The following is a 23,625-nucleotide window of genomic DNA, read 5'->3' as shown; positions in this document are numbered from 1 at the left end:
CATAAATGTGTTTCAAATTTCAGCTAGTGCACTTCAGTCTGGAGGGTATCTGTATTCTCTAGATCTCATTTTAAATTGAAAATATGCACATTTTTATTTTTATCCAGCCAAGCTGTTTGTCCACACCAATATTCATGCTCAGATCAGCTGAAGTGATTTGTCAATTTGCATCAAACCCAATATTTGTAGTTCATTTGTTTTTTAAGGAATAGGACTGGGGGTTTGCCAAATGTTTCTTAAAAGATATTTTTTGTAAAATGGCAATCTTAGTTTTCAAGCCCCTAAATGGTTTCACAGTAGTCCTTATCTGATGAAAAAGTGAAAATATTTCTTACATGTAATTAAATATTACAGACTTCCAGTACTTTCCATGGAAAAACCCCCAACTTGGTCTGAAAATGCAGTGGTTCAGTCACATCCTCACTTCCAGCCAACTTTCCTCTCAACATGAACACTGATCACAGTTCACTTCAAACACTCTGAAACAGGAACCAACAGCAAAAATATACGTTCAGATCCCACTAGAGTTAACAACAGTTTGCAGCACTGTGAAAGTTAAGAAAACCTTCAGTTTGAAACAAAGAATGCATGATTTTTCTGGCTTTTCAAAATGTGACATTTGATGTTTATGATTTGGTTACTGACAACAATGCTTTTCCATCTGTAAACCAAAAAATAATCCTTGATTTTAGAGAAGTAGCAACTGAATACAGAGAAAGTAAATGTCATTGTATTTGCCAAATTTCTTTTGTATAGTTATTAGTCACTGCTAACAAGCAGTCCCTTCCACTGTAAACTGACAATTACAACACATAAATGGAATTGAATTTTTGTCCAGTAGATCCTGTATAATTCTATGAATTTTTTTTTAATGCAGTTGTTTAATTTTTCTCTAATGCAGACAAGTATAATCTATTCAATCATTTCCTGATTCACAGAAGCACCTCACAGACACTGTCCTGTATCACTACTGAGCTGGGAGACAATTGGGAGAGAGTTTCTCTTATCAACTCCCTTGTTCAGTTGCCAAAGATAGAAGGAAATGAAATGCCTTTAATTCCACTGGAGCGTAACTCCAGAGCCTGCTGGAAAGAGCCACAGCAGCAGTTCCAGGGGTGTGAACGTTAAACAAAGCTGCCAAATCCATTTTGTGCTGTTGACATGAAATAAACTAGAAATGAGAATCCAGAGGTGTGAGCCGGTACAGCTCTTACTTCAGTAACATTTTTTCTGTTAGAAATTGTATGTTAATAGTAAATATTTTACAGTTTTCATCAAAATCTCTGTACAAATCCCCTCAGCTACAAAAACCAAAGGAATGGAAATGTATACAGTTAAAAAACTACATTTTTTAAGCCTTTTTTACTCAGTTTATTCAGCTATAAGAAACCCAAGAGGATCAGGTGATTGTCCATTCACAAGAATTTGCAGGATCAGGGCTTTTTTGATAAGCAAAGCTTATTCAAATCTCTTTCTTAAATACATTTGCAACATCAGAATTTCACTACAGGGCAGAAGAGGATCCTGATTTGATTTATTTATTTTAAAAAGTGGCTGTGAGTGAATGTGGATATCTAAAGTCATGCCTTAAGCTCTTTCTTTTACTTTTTGTGCTTTCTTACTCTCAGAAAACAAATCCATGTTACCTAAGTAAAACAGGGCATCCAAACATTTCAGTGGTGAGCAAATTCTCTTCTTCACTAAACTACACAAAAGCCAAGACAAGAAGTTTGTTTTCCTTGCCTTCAGTTTGATTTAACACTTACAATTCTACCTCTGCAGACAGAAGTTTGGTTAAATAAAAGCTGAGACTTTTCCACTTAACAAGTAGACTCAGAAATGTGGCTTTAAATGGCTGTGTGAGGTGTGAATTCTCACTAAATGTGTATCCCAGTAGTGGCAGCAGGGGTAATTCTTGTGTCTTTCTAAATGTCTTCGAAGGCAGGGTATCAGAACTGATATTTCAGCATTTCTAGAAAGCTACATTCACCCTGCACAGGTAAATTTGTTTTCAGAAACATTTAAAGCTTCACCATCTTTCAGTCTGCTGAGTAATATTTCCAAAACGAAGGAAGGAAAATGCAGAAAGGGCATATCAGTTTAGGTTCTTACTCCCACACCTAAACTAGTGAAGGCTTTCATACTCGTTGATGGGTTTTAACAAAAAATAATTTCAGTTTACAAACTCTTGCCAGTGGTTTATGAACATCTCAGCCAGTGCTTATTTTCAGCTGACTTTGAGCACTGTCCAGGATGATATCCAGCTCAAATACAGTGGGATGTGGTGATGGTGCTCACTGCACCCTACCACAGACTATCCCAGCCACATGTAAGAGTACAGAACAGATTCACAGTCACAAGGGCTTCTGTGTTGGGTTTCTTTCTCTGGAGCACTCTTCAATACCACATTGCTCTTTACAGAAGAGGGTTCAAAGACAATAGCCAAACACCACTCCCCTGATACACAAAGGCTTCTTTACATTGTATAAAGCAACCTTGAAGTGACCCAAATTCATAATGACACCATTTCAAGAGTGCTTTACATTGCTAGAGCTCACTAGTATAAAAGGGAGGTGTAGTGAGGCCCCAGAGTTCTTCAGCATTTTTGCTTTACACTTCTCGTTCCTTCCATTTTTGCAATGCAGCACGTATGATTAGAGATAGTTATATCTGCATATTACAAGCAATTACTGGGCAAAGTGCTTTTCTTTGTCAAAGTCATTGGCAAAACTTACATTATCTTCAGAGCAAACAAGCTGAGATCAGATCTCTGTGTACACTGAGAAAGTGAAGAAGCGTGCTGCAAAAAAAGGGAGATGGAAACTGCATCAATTTAAAACACGTGCTCTCAAGAAAGAGAAGCACAGTTCAGAGACTCGTGCTAATATAATGAAACCTGACTTTCCTTCAAAGAACATACAGAAAACTTTTCATGTCAACTTTCAGCATAAATATTTGGTAAAAAGCTTAACTCAACTGAGGGCTTATTGTCATGTTACTGAACCATGCAGTTTTTCAGTCTCTATGGGTTTTCTATTTAAGGTATAAATTATAACTTTCAGGGGTATATTTGAATCATAAAGAGCAAAGATGACTTTATAGCTATTTCATTGGTTTGAAAACAGTGCTTCACTCAGGTTTATAGCCCATTAAGACAGTGTGTTTTTCCTTGCATGATCCCCTCCTGTGCTGTACTAATTTAATTTCAACACTATGGTTTGAACACCACATATACAATTAGTTTCTATCAGGAATGAAAGCTCTTTCCCTCAAGGTCAAATTATAAAAAGTCTATGAAGCTGGATGAACTGATCATTTCAGATCAAGCAAAACGAGTCAAAGCTCTATTTTCAGATTTTTTTTCCTAATTCACTTAAGCCAATCTGGAAATTTACTAACTTTTTCTAAAAAGCAGTTATTTTTTTTGCTATTAATGTTATTCCTCCACATACACCAAAATTATTTTTTTTAGCCAAATAACCGCTATCTACATAGATAATTAGAAAATATAATGAAACACTGGTTTAGGACTTCACCAACAAGCTCTCAACTCAGGAAAATTAAACAGTAGTGATGTAACTAGTGTAACATAAAGCACTCTAAGAGAATATTGAAGGGGTTTGGGAATTTTTTTGAATGTCCACAGAGCAAAAGTTCAGGCAAGCCCATACCTGTGATGACAGGGGACCTCTCTGGCTTATTCCATTTGTCACTCATTTAGAGGAGTGAAGACAGCTTTCCACGAAACATTCTCATTTCTTATTTTAGAAATCATAGACCTCATAAATCACCCCTGTGGTTCTAGAAAACAGTCATTCGTATATACATCACCCTACAGTGTTTAAATCTTCCTCTGTGAACTGTGGCTCTGGCTTCAATATTTGTCATATATCACATCTTACCTATGGCTCGGCAAGATGAAAGACAGGATCGCTCTGTCTTCCTCCTGATACTTGTAATTAAGTTTTAAAGATGTGTCTTTAACCTTGATGTTATCTTCCTGAAGAAGAAGAGTACATGAATCAGACACAAATTCTGCTGGATAAATTCACTGCTTCAACACATTCGAAGATAGAAGTAAAATGTTTATAAAGCCAACAGGCGCAGTTCAGAAAATCAGGCAGGTTGGTTCTGGTCTTTAATAAACACAACAGATTCAGAGGTAAATGTGAGTCGAAGGAGCCAAGACAAAGCTGAGAGATACAAGCTGGGACTTTGCTGAGTAAAGTTAAAGTTATTTAGTACCTGTGAAGTAGAGGACATTTTAGAAGTGTGTAAAGGAGAAGGAAAGAAGATTGAGGGAGAAAAAAACCCAGCCAGGACCAGTTGTACCAAATATCTACCTCTGCAGAACTCACTTAGAAAGGCACCTACCTAGCCCTGGATGTGTTTCTGCTTTCGAGGAAAGCTATGTAAATAAAGTAAAAGTCTCTCCAAACCCAGGAGATAAGTTATATCATCAAAGACCCATCCTTAGAAAACATGCTCCTCCTAGGGGTGAAAGAGAGAGCAAGTTTTGCTGAATAAAACAGGTTTTAAGCATTTCCAGTTGAGATGGATAGGAATGGAGAGAGCATTTTTCAGTTCACTCCTCAAGGTCCCAGCAGATTTGGCTGAAGGAGACCCAGCTGGAACTACAGACTGGAGGACACCTGAAAAAAAAGATGATGCATGAATATAACTGAACTCACTGAGACAGAGGCTTTCCTACACCTCTGGTTATATTTTAGACCATGCAATAATTCTGTTGTTATTTAACTCAGGATTTTATTATTTATGTCAAACAGTACCTTTGGTACAGAGAAAAAAATCTGGAGACTCCTTCATTTCATTTCTGTTACAACAAAGTCAGCTGTGTCTGTGCCTTGTTACCCAGATTTTGAAAACCATTTTCCATATAAACAAGATAAAGTTGAAGTACTACATCTCCAAGCAGTGAAGGCCCTGATTAGATGGGTTTTCAAGACACACTTGCCATAATTGGAACTGAAGATCTATTTTGGGGTAAATTTTTATCTCTGCAGCAAAGTAAATGTTATGTTCAAGTTTAAACACGCAAATAAAAGCAGCCTGGGATTAGGCAGCATGGAATGCAGGTATTTGTCAGTGAATAACCAAATGATGAAAATGCTTAGCACCTCTGGGTATAAAAATTCAATTTTTGTCCCGATTACTCATTTGATGGTGCTCTTTCTTATGCTACCTCATGTCAGAGGGGTAGAGCTGTGGTTCCATGGATCTGGGAGAAAGGCTCATGAACAACTTTAAGCCAGCAGAGGAATTCTCTCCTGCTTGTTCTTTCCTGCTGGGCTGACAGTTACCTCCTCAGCAAATTGGATCAGCAAATGCATCTGCTCTTTTGCTATATTTTGTTGGGTTGGGTTTTTTTGTTGTTTTTAAAAGGAGGAAGGGAAAGTAAAGGGAGAAAAGCATAAGTAAAGACCATCAATAAAAAAATTGCTCCCTGAAAAAGATGTTTAGCTTCATTTCAGAGTGAGTATTTCCAGTTTTATAAATTAGTATTTAAATTCTGATCGTTTCTTCTTTCAAGCATCCTTTTCATTTATTATTTCCAAACCATTGTTAATTTGACTCCTGTTTTTTGTAAGCATAAATCACCAGCAAGTTCCAGATGTAGAAAGATTTGGAAAAACTTTAAATGAGGCAATAAATACCAGCTATGTTCCAATATTATTTTCACTTCTTATTTCATCTTTATTTTCTTCCAGCAGCCACAAATGAAAGCATGACCATGGGATAACCTGTAGAATCATAGAATCTGATGAGTTTTGAAGTAGCAGCTTCAAGAGACAAAATTCAGCAGTAATTTTATGCAAGTTAAAGACACTTGAGGTACATTGGATCTGCAACAGGATAACACCTCTCAGGCTTCCCCATTGGCGCCCAAGCCCTGGCAAAAAATAAATACAAATAAAAGTCTTGCTCCTCTGTGATACAGACCATACATAAAACATATGAGGGCATTAAAATGATCTGTAAGGTCATATTTTGGTGTGCTATAACCAGGCATCACCTGGTTACCATTTCACATTTTAAAGGTACAATATTTAAATCTTCTATGCCTTTTCAGTATGACATTTCCTTCCAACATTGAAAAGGCAGTGGATGAGTCTTATCTCACCTTAAATTGTGAAGGAAACGCACCATACACACTACCCACTAGAACGTACATCTGCAATAACAAAATAAAACTTTTCATGAAGTTGCAAGTCTCATTCCACTCTTAATGAAGACCCTTTTCTCTTTAATTTGAAAGTAAATAACACAGATATGTTTTGGTAAATACCATACTTTAGATGCACATGGGTTTTTGTACATTTGCTTCCTTTTACATATGGCTGGGTTCAGCTCCCCAAGAGCTGTTGTGAATTTACCCAGCCAGTCAACAAAAATGATAAAATGTGAGTTATCTGATTAACCACAAGTATGCACGGCGGTTCGAATTGAGAATATTCATGATCAATCAACCCAGCCAATTGTATCTGGGAAAAGCTGTTAATAAAAGATATTTGAAGAGATGAACTCCAGGAAATTGTGATCTGTTTGTGGTGATTCCAGAAGTAGAAAAGAGGGACTAAAATAACTCGATACACTACTCTAGCCAGATTATTCTCTCTGCTCCACTGAACACCCGTAAGCACAGTCAGCTATTAAATTAGCACTGCTAAGCTCTGCTATTTGTGTTGGCTATTTTTATACACAGCAGACAATAATCATTACTTATTGAGAGCCTAGGCTTTAACACCAGGTGTGATTTTGTCATCAGGGGATCTATTTTTCTACTTTTCAGAGTTTTCATCCACATCAGTTTCCATCCCCACCAGCACCACCTATTTCTCTCCTGAGGGTTGTGTGGTGAATGCTGATTCCAGGCTCAGCGTGGTGCACGGTGCTTGATTTGCACTGATTGTCAGAAATTGTCACACACAGACTTCTGCAGGGATGTGCAATGAAAGTGTGATTTTGGTTATGTCCCTTGCATTAGAGATCACCTCTAATTTTCTGTTATACATCATCCATACCCTTCCCAAAGAAAGGCAAATCTCTGCTTAAAGTGTTGGTTCCTCAAAAATCTACCTGGAATAATGAAAGAAATGTATTCACTGTATTTACTCTCAAAACATCACACAAAAGAAGCAAATTTTTTTCCCTATACTAATGAAAAATGCTCAGCTAATAAAAAGCTTGATTACATGCTGTAAAGGGCTGACTTTCTGCTTTGCTATTCAGCTATTCAAACAGAAATAACGTTGCAAAACCTTAAGAACTAAAACCAAGAAAGAAATAACAAAACTTCTGCACACTTTTTTAGAGAGACCCCAGTTTGGAGAGAGTTGCAGATGAACACAAACTCCTGCTACAGGCATTTTTGGGAAAAAGACAAATAAACAAACAAAGCTACACATGACTCTCTTTGACAGATTTCTTTTTCAGCTTAATGAACTTAAGTGCAACCAGATGAAGCAAAAACATGCATTTTTTTCTCCCCAAAAAACATGAGAAGATCCATTTCCTTTCGTGTGAGACTTTTAGTCCAACCTGAAGCAAACACAGAGCTGAGCTCTAAGTATTCACTTCTATAAAATCCTATTAACAAATACAAAGCAACTTGGGAATATTACTCCAGTGATAGATTGCAACTTTCAAACTAGTCTAGAGTAGCAATTCTGTAAAAATGACACCAGTTTTAACTGCATAAAATAGATTTTTTTAAAAAATACTTCAGTCAGCAAGCAGTCAGGGATGTGGGAATACCCTCATATTTACAAAATTTCCCTTCCTATTGCAAGCACCAAGGGATAACTTGGACTGTAAACAGGGAACTCCAGAAACACTGAAAATGGAATTCCAAAATACACTTATGACTTGAATGTTTGAAAACATAGCTATAAAAACCCCCACCCAAATACAGTTCAAATAGCAGCTTCTGTACTTTACCTCAGTTTTGATCTCCAGGCTGAGGATGGCTTGACTAATACAAGGCAAGAGAATGTAGAGCATTCCCATTTTTGTATGTCCTGTGATACTCACAAACATTAGAGAAATGCTCAAGACAGCAGAATTAATATTTTCTATCCTCCACGGACATGAGGGGGTTTTATTGTTGTTGATTGTGGTGTCTGTTGCTGTTAACAACATTAATAACTCAGTAATTCTCCTGGCCTCCTACAACTGTCTTGAGAGTATTGAAAAACTCAGAAATGTGAGAAAACTTACAAATAACTTTATGGTGATTATTTTATCCAGACCTTAACAAGACTGGTTAGGGTGCGTGCTACAAAATATTACTGTAGTTTGCTTGGTAGTGTTTGCAAGATGTGATGGCACAGAAGGCTCAAGTCATGAATTTGAATTCCTTGGTGATAATTTGGTCTCTTTCTGCTTTGTGTATCATCCTAATCCTATGGAAATTAGATGGTTTCTGTTCTAGTGAACATCAGAATCCACACCTGAATAAGTATTTTTACAAGTTTACAAAAGTAAAGCAGGGCAGAGTGCACACAACGGGAAACCCCAACTTTATCAATTTGCTCTGACAGCTCTGCTTTACTCTCATGGAAACATTTTGCTTCACATTTTTACTGCACACATCTTATATGAATGATGCGAAATCAGCATCCACGTAGATCTTAAAACCTGTAGTCAACTATTTAGAAATATTAACCACCATTTAAATGAACTTGCTTGTTCTGCAACAAAATCCCACAGCATTCAGAAACAGCAAACAGAAACAAGCACTCAGGCCAAGAGAGAAAAGGAATCATATGATTGAAAAATATTTGCTATGTTACACTGCAACATCCATGTTCCTATTCTACTCCTCACATTTTTAAAGTCCTCAAGTAGTTTCTGTAGAGGCACTCATGCTGCATCTATTTTGCACCAGGTGTGGAAAAAACTGACACATTTTGCTTTTTCCCAGCAGCATCAATCACTAAAGTCTTAGTGCTACACTCTCAGCACATGTTCAGTCACCCACATAACTTCACCACTGAAAAAGAGGGAAGTGATCCAGCAGCGCTGCAATATGGAACATACCCTGCTGTACTTGGCCCCTTCAGGTCTGTTGTCCAGATGAAAGGTACAAGTAAAGTCACATTTTTTAAGGAAATGGGCATATTTCTCTTCTGTATATTGACATCTACTCTGTGCAGCCCATAGCTATGTATGAAAATAATCCCTTTTGAAAAATAGCAGTTTAGTGCATAAAGGATTACTCTCTACCAAAATTTCCCCTACTCATCCAAATTGTACCTGTGGCTTATTGACAGTGCCTTTTACTGCTGTGCATAAATCACCCAGTGAAGAGGCAGGGTTGTGTCAAAATAATGCATCTCTTCAGCAACATAATATGGATCTGCATATCTGTGAAAACTTAACAGGATAAATAAATGATCACTTTTAGCTGTCCATGTTCTCTCAGATCTACACAAAGAAATGGCTGATGAGGAGCAGCTCATCACCTGCCTTCAGCTTGATTTATGGGCAAACTTTTTTCTTCATTTTTCTGTCCAGAAAGATGTTGGAACCTCCTCAGGTGTTTTTGAGGCTCAGCTAGACAAAGCCACAGCTGAGCTAGTCTGCCCACTGGTGACAGTCCTGAACTGAGCATATGGCTGGACTGGCACAGGTCCCTTCCACTCAATGTTTCTGGGATTTTCCATTATGGAACCAGTCTCATATGTGAACTGGAAGCTAACATCATATTTCTTATGCTTTCTGTTCTAGCACAGCATAATTTTCCTTTCTAGATACCTTTGCCCATACTAAGATTCCTCTTCGTAAAAATAATTGCATCACTTCCTTCTGAACAAAAAGTTATTTGTTGAGCTGCCATGACTTGCAGAATTACAAAACTAAAATCGTAAAAGCTTAAGGAATTTCCTCCTTTTTTAAGACAACCTCATCTGGGAGGACTGTAGCAGAAGTGAATGCAGAAAACCCAGACTGGTCTGACCTTTAGAATCTCAGAGTGTTTAAGGTGTGCCAGTTGAATTGATTTCCTATGTCTCTCATACTGTATTTCCCCTACACTGGCAAACAGGACACTGGGCTGATTCATGAGAGCCTCTATTTGCATGTTAAATTTATTGGCTTTGGCTGGCTCAGCTTCTGTCAGTAATGCTCAACAAAATATATTCACACTCTGTTCCCTCTCTTGAGTTCTCCATGTGAGAGAAAATATACACACCCCTATATTTACTTGCTCTGCATTTACTGCATTCTGATTTTAATGCTTTTACTATGAAAATTGGGGAAACCAGTGCACAAACTTTTAGAAAAAAACCTTGATTCATGACTGATAACTGCTGACTCATCCTGTGCTGTCACACCTTCTGTCAACATTTCTCTTCCTTGCAGGGGAGAACCAGTCCTTAATTTTCTTCTTCCTTGGGTTTCCTCATGGTTTATTGCACTTGCTTCTTTGTAGGACCACAGCTCTGCTAGATCTTTTTCACATATTGCATTTTAGTTATTTTACTAATTTTCAGTGTTAGTTTTCTTCACAAACATCCTCATTTTCCTGCTTATTTGGAGCTAAACATCTGTGTGTCTTACCTGCTCAGTGCAGAGTATCATTTCTACAGCACTAAAATTTATATCTGAAAACAATTAAGCAAGAGTTTTCCTCAATTTGTTGTGGCTGAACTTAATTTCTTGAACTACTGGTTGTGTTAACATTCCCAGCAATTTAAACCACCTAACTTGGTATCCCGTCTGCCACTGGAAGTATCTAAAGCACTACAAAGAACTACTAAAAATTAAGAAATTTTCTGTAGCAAACTAAGTGAAAGCAACTGAGTTAAATAATTAAATGCTCTACTTCATTAAGCTCTTCATAGAATTAATTTTACGACTTGAAAATTTATTCTTTCCACAAGATAAAAAAGCAAAGCAATAGAAATGATAACTGTGTTGTGCATGTGATTACAACAATGGCATTCAGCTGCCGAAATAGATGCATTTAATGCTATTTTAGATGATCCCAAGATGTATATTGGGACAGCACACACGGTTGAGGGCCCCCACACTTCCAGAGCAGCACCTGAATGCTGCTAAAGAAATGTCAGATCAGTGTGATTTGACAGCTGAATCACTCCTTAAAAGTCTAATTATTTTTTAGAAGTGTGCACACACACACACATATATATATATAAAAATCAGTAGTGCTACAAATCTTAAGCCCATACAATATCCTAGAAACGTAATTAAGAGTCAAAATTTTCAACATTTTAGCCTAGCTTATGACAGAAAACAATGGAAGCCTCTCAATATTCCTTCATGGAACAGAAATCCAAATTTGGCTCTCCCTGTCACTATATTTATATTATTTTACTGCCTAAGATTAATGGAGCATAGAGTGGAGGCTGAGATTCCTGTCTCTGCCATCCCTTTTAAAATCACTCTCCTTCCAAAATGCTTAAAATTTTTGTGCTGAAACGTTCACTCATTTGACATCATCATACATAAAGATTTATGTTAATGAAAAATTGATTACATATTCATGGAGCTGTAGTGTGAGAGCTGCAGAGAAACTTTAGAGGCTTTTAGAAGAGTGCACTGATTTCTGTGATTTCTGTGACCACAGCACATGACTTTCCTTTTTGGCAATATTAGGGGCTTTTTAGAAACTATGGTAAGCTATCATTGCTTACTGACATTTGTGGGTTTATTCAACCATCTTAACTCAGTCTGACTGCTCAAAAAGTTGCAGACAGGAATTAATTTCAAACTTGGCTTTAAAGCTGGATGCAGATTCTTAACGTAACAGGACTAATACTACTCCTGCCGTCATCATGACTCTTAATAGAGTTTAATTAATTGGATATAAACATTAAAATTATGAATATTACCCCCAAATAATGTTCAGTTAGTACTAATTATCTGAATATTTAAGTATTCGGTTTCCCAATGAGCCAAGTCATGACTTTGGATGGCATAAAAACCAAAGCAGCAGCATTGGAATCACTCAAGGATAAAAAGTATGAGACCAGAATCAGATCATTTATCTAGAAATGTTACAAGGAAACTTCCATCTTAAGAATTTCAGTTTGAGAAGTCTTCCAACTGCTCCCATTAACAATCAATTCATTACTAGAGGCAGCAATAAGACAAAAACTCTGAATCCATTCACATTTTCCAGGAAAAACAACTTACTACTAGCACTGCATAAAAGACACATGGCCTCTATAAAGCAAAATTTTATTCAGACTCATGTAAAACTCATCTGAATGACTGATGTACTGAAGAGCTAGATTTCATTTTAGATAAATTTGCTGTTGTTTTTAGGATTAATTTTAGTAGATGTGCCATAACTAGTAGTTACTAACTGCAAGGAATACATTGCATATGCATTTCCTTCATTAACTGTTTCTAAGATATCAAAAAAGGATATAAGGATTCTAGCCTATGTGGATCACTAACATGATCAATTGCATTATAAGTGAAAATTTCATTGTTATTTTTGATTCTTCATGTTTTAGATTAATGGGTATTCAAAGGTTGTTAAATCTGCTGCATTCATTAGGTTTTCAGTAAGTGGAAAATTCTCACTGGCATTACACTAATGAAGTACCCTTAAAGTCAGCTGGTATAAATTGTCAATGTGGCACATAATGACTTGACTCAAATACATCAAGAGGTTTAAATTCATGGAAAATTCCATAAGAACCCTTTCTAAGTTTTTAATCAATTTAGTCCAAACCATTTTTTCCCCCTTTCAATTGCCAAGTTGCAGCTTAATTAAAAAGGATCGAATTTTTGAGAATTTATCCACAAAAAGGGATTTCATACAAACAAGTCAAGCCTTGTGGTCTTGCTTTTGTCTTAGTAAAGTTCGTATTCACATTTAGTTCCATCAAATAAAATTGCCAAAATACCAGCTCTGTGTTTCTTTCCTTTTGAGTACCTGAGTTCACAACCAGTAGCGTTTTTTACCAGAAACCCCCACTATTTATATCCAAAACAAATCTGTGCAGATTGATTTACTTCTAAAGCAAAGGCCAACAAGTAAAATTAGAAAAAAGCAAGGATAGAGATCAGCGAGTAATGTCACTCAGAAAAAATCCTGCAGCCATGGAAAAAACAAAAACCCAAAAAACCCAAACCAAACCAGAACCAAGCAAACAAAAACAAAAACAAACAAAAAACCCAAAAAACAAACAAAACCAAAACAAACCCCCAACCCACCCCAAAACCATAAAAACCCACTCAGAAATCTGATGTGTACTTGCAGTATAACGTGATGTTTGTCAGCACACATTTTTTACAGAGATGTTTATGAAGAAATGCTGACATGTTCCCTAAGAGCAGCAGCAAAATGATGAAAATAATGAACAACAGTAGATGCAGCCATTAGCTTTTTTATCCCATTTATGCCAGGAAAACTTGCCTATTTCCCTTGCAAAACGAGACACGGGCTACGTCTACACCACAGTCAGCAGCATGAGTGCAGCAAATGTGTCCTCACATGGATAAATTGAAGACATCTAGCTCAAGTATTGGCAAGAGAAAAGAAAAGAAAACAAACCACCACCACATAAATATGTGGCCTAATTATCCTGAGTCCCGGCTGGAACCTCCTTGTTGATATCTGGACTGACTGGATTGATGCAGGACTTCAGTGTTTTCCATGTCCCATCGAAACCAGCAGGCCTACTTTAAATTAGAAGCCTGCCCTGAACTAGAAATAGCTTTTCAGTGCTAATTAAAATATTCTGACCAGGTGGCTTGGAGCTAAATGTTGCAGCTCACTGCAAGAAAGTCAGCTCAACTGGAGGGCAGAGTCCAAGCATCAGGGCCTGGAGGTTATCAGAGCCAAAGCAGGTAAAAAAGGATGTTCTGGGCTCATCCAGGTTGTGATTGTGAGAAACCACATTGGAACTGCACATCTGTCCCCAAAAACACATCAGATCCTAACAGATGAGAATTCACCCTTGCAGCAAAGGAGGTACAACAGTACTTACACAGGCTCTCAGTTAAATATTCTTGTGTGAAGATCAGGGCTCCTCACAATAAACAGCCTTCTGATGTTTTCAAACCTGAATTAAATATTTTATCCATTAGAAAAAAAAGAAAAAAACAGCACAGCTTTACAGCAGAACAGAATTCTGTTCATCAGCTTAAAGATAGACTTCATTTTCACTCACTCAAGTGAATTTCACCTACAATTTGGTATCATACAGCTCATAAATCACTTAAGCCTAAAATATTTTATAGACCTGCATTTGTCCTCTGAGCAGATGATCCAGGAATGCAAATACAAAGATTTGGAAATCCCTGTATAAGACTGGTGATGAAAAATTATGTATCTCCTCACCTATTTCGTTTTCCTGGGATATTCCACCTCTAGGGAAAACTTGCCTACTATACTTTCTCTGAGATTCCTTCCAAATAAAAGAATCAAAAGGAGTCTTTTTGAGAAGGGGGATAACTTCAGCTGGCCTGTTTCAAGTTAATGATTTCACCTGGAATGAGAATAATATTCTTCCTGAAGAAAGACTTACCTGACATTCAGAATGAGAGCTTTCAAGTGGCCAGGAGCTAAAATCCCACAGTGAAATGACTGGAATATATGGTTGGAAACAAAAAGTGCCCCCTGTTTACATAAACAGGCTTGAACTACCAGCAGGTTTTTTCAATTAATACTGTCACTTTGCCAAACACTCATGAAATTTGGCAGAAAACATTGATTCACCAAACCCATGTGAAATCTGTCCCTGGAAAACACAATGCATAATAACAGTCATGGCAGAAAAACGCTGAAGCACACAAGGGTCTGCAGAAATTTTCAGCACTGATCAATGATAGCCAGAAGAAAAGAAAGAAGAGAGACTATAAACTGTTAAGAATATTAAGCTCAAAATGAGATTACTTTGCAGATCTGGTAAATTTAGAGTACCCTAAAGCAGAAAGAGCATGCAGAGAGGCTCGGCACTGAGCTAGTCTTTCTGCTTTATCAAACTGAAAGAACATTCAGCTTGTCCATCTCAGGAGTCCTCAAATATGTTAAAGTTAGTGGCCAATTATCAATCCACTCACACACCCACCCCAAAAAGCAATCACCAGATGAAATATTTAGCAAATGACTGCCTTCAAACAACATTTTGACTAGGAAAAGCAGTGCCAGAAGGATGAAAGGCCCAGACAAGTGTAGGATGACTGCAGTACATGAAACACCACTATGTTCTGATAGCCAGAGCTTTTTGCTCTAATAATGTTGAGAAAACAGAATTTAACAAGTGACATCCAGCAAATACATAATCAGGGAATGCTTAAGTGGCTTGGGATTTGGAAGGCAGTTACTTCAGGAATAAGTTAACTGTTTATGCAGTAGAGTTAAAAATACGTTAAGAAGAGGGTGTAGAATGACTTGCTAGATGTCTTCAGTAATATTTCAGCAGGTACCACACAAATAGTTTTGTTAGTATTGGCAAAACTAAATAAACCCTGAGGAGAAGTATGATTGGAAAAAGCAAACCTTGTGGTGTAAAATAAACATCCACATCAAAATCAAGTACCAAGCTCACTCAGATTCCTGACAGGAGTCAAGAGCAATGAATTGGCAGCCTCACTGTTTATACTGCTCCAACTCTTCTGTGACTTTAAAGGAAATTTCTTTTTTAGCTTATGCTGAGACCTTGAGGCAGGAAATTCTCCGTCCTACTGACGTTCAGCTGTAGAAATGATGGCAGCTCATCCATTGTATATCTCACCCATCCTATATTCCAACATCAAGGTGATAAAAGATGATTCACCAAAGCAAGAGTTTGTGGTGATTTTTTTTTGTGGTTGATTTGGAATCTAAAAGTACAAATGCGAGAAAAGACTTTGAGCACAAAGTTCAGGATTCTAATTTTAAATTATCCAAGAGATATAAAAAAATTAACGCTCCATGAGATGAAGCTGTGGATTTATATGCCAGCCTGGAGAAGCTAATCCACACCAAACCAGCAGGGATGACTGTGGAGAGGAGAAAATAACACATTCTTGTTATCAGCCTTAACACAAGCTTACAATTTTTGAGCCTTGTCCTCATCCAGATTTTCAAAAATCTCCTTCTGAGATGTTGCTTCATGTAATTCAAATACTAATTACAGGCTTTGAAGGATTTTGAGGTGCTGGAGGGTTTCCCTTAAAAATGAGTTCAAATTCTAGGGATTTTACAGTATTTTCTGGGATTCTTGAATGAAAATAAGTCCTAGATACAGAAATAAAACAGACAATTGTGCAAGGTTACATGAGTGAAGACTATGTGAAGAGCAGAGTGTTTCCACTGCCTTCGGTAGAACTAGACTTAGAAAAATCAGAGAAAAAGAAAACAATCAAAAATCCCCAAATCAGGCAAGCTGCCTTGTCATCTCCTGCTGTGCTGGCAGGCAAAGCCCAGTGTGACAAATAGCATCCTTCCTAACACAGTTATTATGTCTGGTAGGGTACTCACTCTCTCTTCTAAATCATACCAGTAATGCCAGTAGGAGTTATTGACTAAACCACATTTGCTGAGACTTACTTGGTTGTCAATAGTATTGAAAGGAAATTTTAAAAAGTATATCCATGTAGCACTTTATGGTTGTGAGGGATTTTTCTGATTTAAAATTATATATAGCTGTGGCAGGCTTTGCATCCAGGATGTGGTTCAGATGTGTCTGGAAATCTAAATTAAAAAGGCAGCCTAAGAGCACCCAGCAAAAATTGGGCACATTGAAAGTACTAAAATTCAACAGAATGAATTTTCCCTCGTTAGTGTTATTGACTTCTCCTACCAATAAAATCTCCCTCCGTTGCATGAATATAATTTACATTCAGAAAGTTCTGATTAGATGTGTATCTCATGTTCTCCACTAAGTTACAATTTCTCTAAAACATTTCATGGCTGCTGTGAAGAGATTCATTGTGGATATTGGACAACAGTGGAAATTGCTGCATAAAGATTACATTAATCGTGAAATCATCAGGCATTAATTCTACCAGCTACTCAAGAGGCCAATATTTCTCCTATGTGATTAGGGAAGGACAGTGAAGGTTGCCAAGCTTATCAGAAAGTCAAAAAATAAACTGGGACTAGAATTTGAGGACTATGACAACCAGTCAGCTGGAAATTTCCACAGGGCTCAATAATGTCAGAGTTCTGACAAAAAAAAAAAGAGCAGTAAACACTCTATCCACCCTCACTGCACCATCTGCATAAGGACTGATGAAGTTTCTCAACAATGCCTAATTTTTGATTGGGGTCTTTTGAATTTTTGTCCCCCCACAGTGAAATATTAGAGAATTCCAGCATAAATGAACATATTCTTTAAGTGTATCAACACAAGAAGGCTTTCCCAGCAAATGCAGAAGGCTCATTCCTTAAAGGAGGAATTAACTCTTTGCCATTATGCCTCTCCATTGTTGGCTGGGGATTTTCTATATGAAAACATTGTGAGAGAGGAGAAGACAGTCTTAAACTACAGACATTCCTTCTTTCCTGTCTTCTTGGTGTCTTTAAGTGAAGTCCTGATGTGAGCTCAGTTGAAGTTTCAGTACTGAGTGAAATAAACGCAGTTTATATGCAGCATAATGCCAAAGACTCATCTGGAAGACGAACAATTTTTTTCACTCAAAACCCTCTTTTTGAGCCACATGGGTAATGCTCCAAGTGTTATGTTAAGCAACCATTATTCTAAGAGAGCCAGCATTAAGGATCCTGAGCTTAAACTGTCACTTCTTGAGGCAGATTTATGGCTTATGACAGTAATTGCTCACACCAAAGGAGCAAGCTGGTGCTCCATCCACAAAGAGACATTGCCATTAGATGAGGGTAGGGATCTGATAATGCTTGGGTTTTACTACTAGAAAATCACCTTTCATTTAAGTTTAAAAAAAAAAAAAAAAGCATACTGTAAACAAACAGGCACTTGTGTGTGTAAGCAAATATAAATGCTGGTGGTTTTGTTCAGCTTTGGTTTTTCTAAAGGAACCTGAAGCATAGTGCACTTATTCCTCTGTGCTTGACGTTGTGTTGCTTCAAATGAACTGGTTAAATCTTAATTTATTTTGTGTTGCCTGAGTACATGTGCTCATTACAAGTGCTAAAAAAAAAAGCGAATGTAAAAGCAAGGCAAACAAAACATCTGTGAGAAGGAACATAAATCTTGTGTCTGTAAATTGCTGGATTGGGATCTTTGGAAAAGGCAAAGGCCAACTCTGTGCACCCAGAAAGTCAGTTTTGAAATTTTAATATGGGCTATTGAACAAGGAAAAATAGGAAGGCTTCCTGATTGTGAAGCTACGTATTAACAAAAATAGATAAAACGAAGTCCCATCTCCAATTCTCTCTCCATTTTAGGTTTAAAGATCTTTTCCTAACATTGCAATATGTCCTCCCTCAGAAAACAGAATAAGCAAAAAAATAAAACAGCTTTATAAAGTCTACTGTCTGCTATGTTTTTCCAGGTTCTGCTCTGCCAGTAAATCCAAGCATGATCTGAATGGCAACAGCGAGTTTATGGACAATGAATAATAGCATGACATAGCTAATTAATGCTATTTCAGTCCAGACTGTTTAAACAATCAAGCCTAATTGTGCTAAACAATGTGATGGGTTTATATGGACAGCAGTGAATGAGCAAATCCAATGGAGATTTAAAGCTAAATCCAGACTAATTTATGCTTTACGGGTATAACAAACTCAACCCAGTACTTTCATTACTTACATCTCTGGTTGGTTCTGCTTTCTTTCCTAAAAAACCCACAAAAACAACACCACACACTCACACACACAAAAAAAAAAAAAAATCAAACACAAAACCAAACACAAAATCCTCCACCAAACATATCCATTATGCCTTGTTTGGACAGATTTTCTGTCACCGGCTTAAAATCAAAAAAATAAGTACATGCCATTGATTGTACAGAGCAGCTCAGCTGCTGAAGGTGCAAAGATTCTTCCTGGATATTTGTGCCTCTATTAGGCAGAAATCTTGAATCTGGATAGGTTCTTCCTTATCACCTTGTGGCTACTCTTGATATGGTGGGGTAAATAAAGCCCCTTATTCTGATCAGTCTCTGACATGATCAGAGTTCTGGATGTGTTTTAAATAAAGAGAAATCAAAATAATCAAAACTGATCACCTGCAAGCAGTCCAGTTTCATTTTGTTTACATCAAAGCAAAGGGCCAATCCTACTGTACTTCAAAGATTCCTTAATGGGGAAATGGTGATGGGGAAAGGTGTGAAAAGAGAGAAAGACAGAGCAAGGACAAAGCTGAAAGGTACAGAGCAGTCAAAAGCAGTTTTGTCTGTGTTGAATTCATACCCTCTGTGAATTCCTAATTTTATCTTTCCTCCTGCCAAACCATCCAAGCTCCATCACTACAGCAGCAGGTCATGAGTGTTCATCTTCCAACACCAATATCTAATTTCTTCAAATTTGGCTTTGAAATCACTCAAAGATGAGCCATGGTCCCAGCCCAACTCTCTGCACAGTGACAATACATTGTGACTCTCACCTGACATTGGTTCATGCTCTTTCCAGGTAGAGCCCATCTTCTCCATCACAAAGTCAAGGGCAGTATTGGACAACCAAAAATATGGAGACCAATGGAATTAATGGCTAACTTTATATTAGGAAAGGTATTATTGCTGAGTAACCTAAATTTCAGATCTGAAATAGACATATCTATGTCATTTTATACCACACGTCAATCTGAAGCATTACCATTAACAGGTAAACCATTAAAGTACACAAAACTCCTACAAAGTGTTTTATTGCCCTAAGAGATTTATTCAATATTTAAAGAGACTTATTACCTTTCTCTACCTTACTTTCTTTTTAGTCAGTCAGTTTAAGCACAAATCTAGTTAAATGTGCATTTAATCTTCATTATATCAAGATAAAGCTGGTAGTAATTGTCCTTCCAATCAAACCACATAATAAAGCTCTGCAGGATTTCTCTTCTGCAATACTTGGGTTGAGCAGTAATTTATGTCACTTTTGCTACTTGGGCTCTTCTCCATAATGAGATTTTTAAGTGTCCTACCTGACATTTACATTCCTGATGAGATTTCCACACCTCTGCTGGGGTCCATAAAGACCAGTATTAATAGCTCAAGCTGTTTTACGGAATTAAAAAAGTTCAAATTTACTTTTGTATTATGGCCAAGTATAATAGCACCTTCCAGTTCAAATATACTAAACACACATGACTATAAAGTGCTTCAGAGTTAAACACATTTAACTTGCCCACAGTAGAAAACAACTATTACATTTGTTGACTGTGTTAGCAGTTTTTCCCTACAAGAAATAAAAAATCTTCTCACCCCAGGTATTCCTGGCCTTTCTCTTTATCCCACTTGGTTTTCTGTCTCTTCTATTTGTTGCTCTAAGCCCCAGAGGTGGGAGAAGGGAGAGTTATCCCTGCTGGAACTTAGGAAACAACCTTGGGTTTTATTTTTGGGGAAGCAGGGAAGGAAAACCCAGTCTGGCTGTTACATCTGGAGGAGGAGAGCTTAGAGATATCCACACTCCTGAGTGCTGGGGTGGGGTTAGAGGTGGATCAAAACTATTTGGAAGGGGAAAAGGTGAGCCAGTCCAAGGCTGGCTACTGCCTTTTAACACACCAGAAACTCCCCTACTGTTTCAAGAAGTCTGTGAAGAAGATACTGCTTAGTGTTCAGCCAGAAAGGAGGGGAAATGCTCTGTATGTTTGCTGCCTGAGAGAGTTCTGTTTGCTTGTTTTGAAGAGACTGAAAAGGTGTGATTACTCTTCCGATTATCTGACAGGTGAATGAGCAAAAGCACAGTGCAGGGTCCAGCACTATTTGCAGTGTTTGTTCACTTAATACCTTGGAGCTTGAAAATTTTGATTTGATTACACTTTAGTGCTGATTTAGTCAGTAACAAGTGGTTTCAAAGCACAGGAGTTCAGACTACCCTAATTAACTGACTTTTCAATCACCATGCAAGATGATTTTAACACCCTACCCCTTAACTGTAACAAAAATATATTTATCTTGCATTTACTGCAGGATAAAATACTGAATAGTGAGTGTAACACTAAAGAAAACACTGAAATCTTACCAAGCAAGGCCACAATTCCTGCCCACAAATTGTATAACCGGAAAATTTTCTTATAGTAGACTCCAAAACCAGCTTAAACAGGGAGATGTACTGCCTTTAGCAGCCTTGCATTTTAGGTACACAAAATATTTTTACCTGCTGCTATCACTTGTGAGTATGTTCTGACATGGCTAATAAAAAAATACACATTAGCAGAGTAATCATCATCCTGTGTTATAATTTCTCACCTCTAAGAAATTAATGTGCATAATTTGTTTCTGTTTACATGCAATATTGTAATGGCACAACAGCTTAAGCAAATGTAGCATATTTTCTGAGTGCCAGCCAGGGGCTGGATGCTTTCTGCAATATTAAGCATCAATCCTTCACCAGGATAAAAAAGCTACAAATATTTTTTTCTCGTGGTAGAATTGATTTTTGCAAATGGAGCCTGGTTCAAGTGGTGTAATCATCTTTCCTCCTTTTAGCAGTTGCTCAATGCACAACCTCATCCATTCAGTCACAATCAATTGGGTGATAAAGTATTTCCCTCATCAGTGAAAAAGGAGCTTGTACCTTGTGCACTCAATATCAGTCGTTTGTTTAATTGGCTAATAAGAGATTATTCCACCTACAAAACCGAGCTGCAGGAACTCTTTTACTTTTAAAATTATGCCAGATCTTCTCCAGTGATTTCAGTTCCCAGATTTCTATAATACAAAATTTTTGAATGCTTACCCCTTAAATTTAATTGTACAACTTCATTTCAAAAAGATGTCTCCGTACAAGACCTTGCTGAGAAAACTGAAAAACAAGAAAAGCTTTCCTGATGCAGGGAGAGAATATTCATTTCTGTAGTTTACAGGAAGATTAAAAAATTAGGAAATTCCCAGCCTAATTTACTTTAAGAGGAATCACTTTTTCTGGAATACTTTTTTTTCAGTTCCTCTAAATTATGGCAAATATCTTTTTTATGCACAGATTTTGAAGAAAGCATTTCTCATATATAGGATGATGGGATGGTTTGGTTTGGGTTTTTTCACCAGGTTTTGTAAACAGTTATTTAGCATTTGAGGCTGCAATGTTAAATAATGTTGATATAGAGAATTTCACTGAAGTTATGGATATATCTGACTTTCCATTTTTAAGCATTTGCTGTTTCTTTGAAAATTTTGTCTCATAGTATTGCTTCATTTCTCCCTTTTTCATGTCTTGAGAGGTTTCAAGACTATTTTAGAGCTTGGGGTATGACAAATGGTACTTGTGAGAATGACTTCCTGCCCAAACTCATGGGATATCACTCACACAAACTCCTAATTACTAAAATTTTCAAATTATTTATCAACTTATTTTTGAGAGGACACTGTGCAGCAGGTGATCTGTTTGCATGGCTGAAGCAGGTATGCAAACAACTAATCTTGGCTAGAAATAGCTGTTACTGTCCTGGAGGTGCTGATTCCTCTGTGCACACTAAACATGAATCTCAATTTGAGCTGCTTTGATGACAACACGTATGCAGAATCAGCTACGTCTCATTGATTTTTTGGGAGGTGGGTGGAATGTACATCATAATTTCCTACAGCCATCCCTAAAACAATTGATCCAAGCCCCATTTTTCACCAGATCACTGAGTGTTAATTCAATTTGATGGGCACAGCAGGCAATAATACATCCTACAAGGAACTTACTTTCGGCGGCGTACAAAGTACATCCTTTTCATCCAGACAGGTTTTTGATGCAGATCAAATGAATTTTCATCTCAAACCTTTTCTGGCTGTCTTTCAGTAAATCAGCATGGTTTTCCTTTTGCTTCTTCTGTAATTTTTCCATGACAATCTAGAAAATAGAACAACAAAACTACCAGCACCACAGGCAGGCCTCCTTTTACACATACTACCTCCTTTTACACATACTACCTCCTTTTACACCTACTTTCTGTACTGAAAAAGCCCTGGATTAATTAATTCTAGATAAAAGTCTAAAAAGTCTTTAGTCTTTGCTAAAGTAATATATTTAGCAAAGCAGAAGATTTTTAAAAAATAAAAATAATAGAAAAGCATTGTTTTCTACAGCACTGAAAATGCAGTACAGCAACTGCTCAAAGAAGGAACAAACTGGATTTGTTCCACTTTAGCTCAGCCTGAGGAAGTAAAAAGAGGAAATAGCAATTAAATATGGAGGTAGTGGTTGACCATGGAAACTGATAAAAGTTTTTCTCTGGGCATTATTAAACTGGCAATTAAAAAAGTGGACCCTACTAAAAAAACCTAAAATTTTCCATTAATAGAATATGAAGATTGAAAGAAGAAGAACAAAACCATAAATCTTTGCCAGACATTATCTTAATTTATTTCTGTTTTCAGAATAAAAACAAAAACTTGTGGAGAACAAAAAGAACAAAAAGGAAATGGAACAAATTGTCATCTTTGGGAGCCCATGTGCTAAATTAAGTGAAGTAACCTTGACTAAGTGGAAAAATCGACTTCATATTGGTCTAGGGAAATGACCTTTGGAGTCTTAATGAGAGCTAGTAAAAAAATAAAGTATTTCCAGATAAATTC

At 37.1% G+C, this 23,625-nt stretch overlaps 1 long non-coding RNA gene across 1 annotated transcript; it reads right to left on the bottom strand.

The window, feature by feature from the left end:
- Positions 1 to 5,683: 5,683 nt before the first annotated feature.
- On the bottom strand, positions 5,684 to 22,894 carry LOC116436393. Its single transcript, XR_004236995.1, has 3 exons — positions 22,753 to 22,894; positions 13,989 to 14,063; positions 5,684 to 5,762 (listed from the first exon to the last, which is right to left on the bottom strand). It is a non-coding gene; the product is annotated as an uncharacterized LOC116436393 (long non-coding RNA).
- Between the last annotated feature and the right edge of the window lie 731 nt (positions 22,895 to 23,625).

The sequence above is a fragment of the Corvus moneduloides genome, chromosome 2 (genome assembly GCF_009650955.1).
Source record: "Corvus moneduloides isolate bCorMon1 chromosome 2, bCorMon1.pri, whole genome shotgun sequence".
Taxonomy (NCBI): Eukaryota; Metazoa; Chordata; class Aves; order Passeriformes; family Corvidae; genus Corvus; species Corvus moneduloides.
The sequence above is the reverse complement of the archived record's forward strand: the minus strand, read 5'-3'. Positions and strand labels throughout refer to the sequence as shown.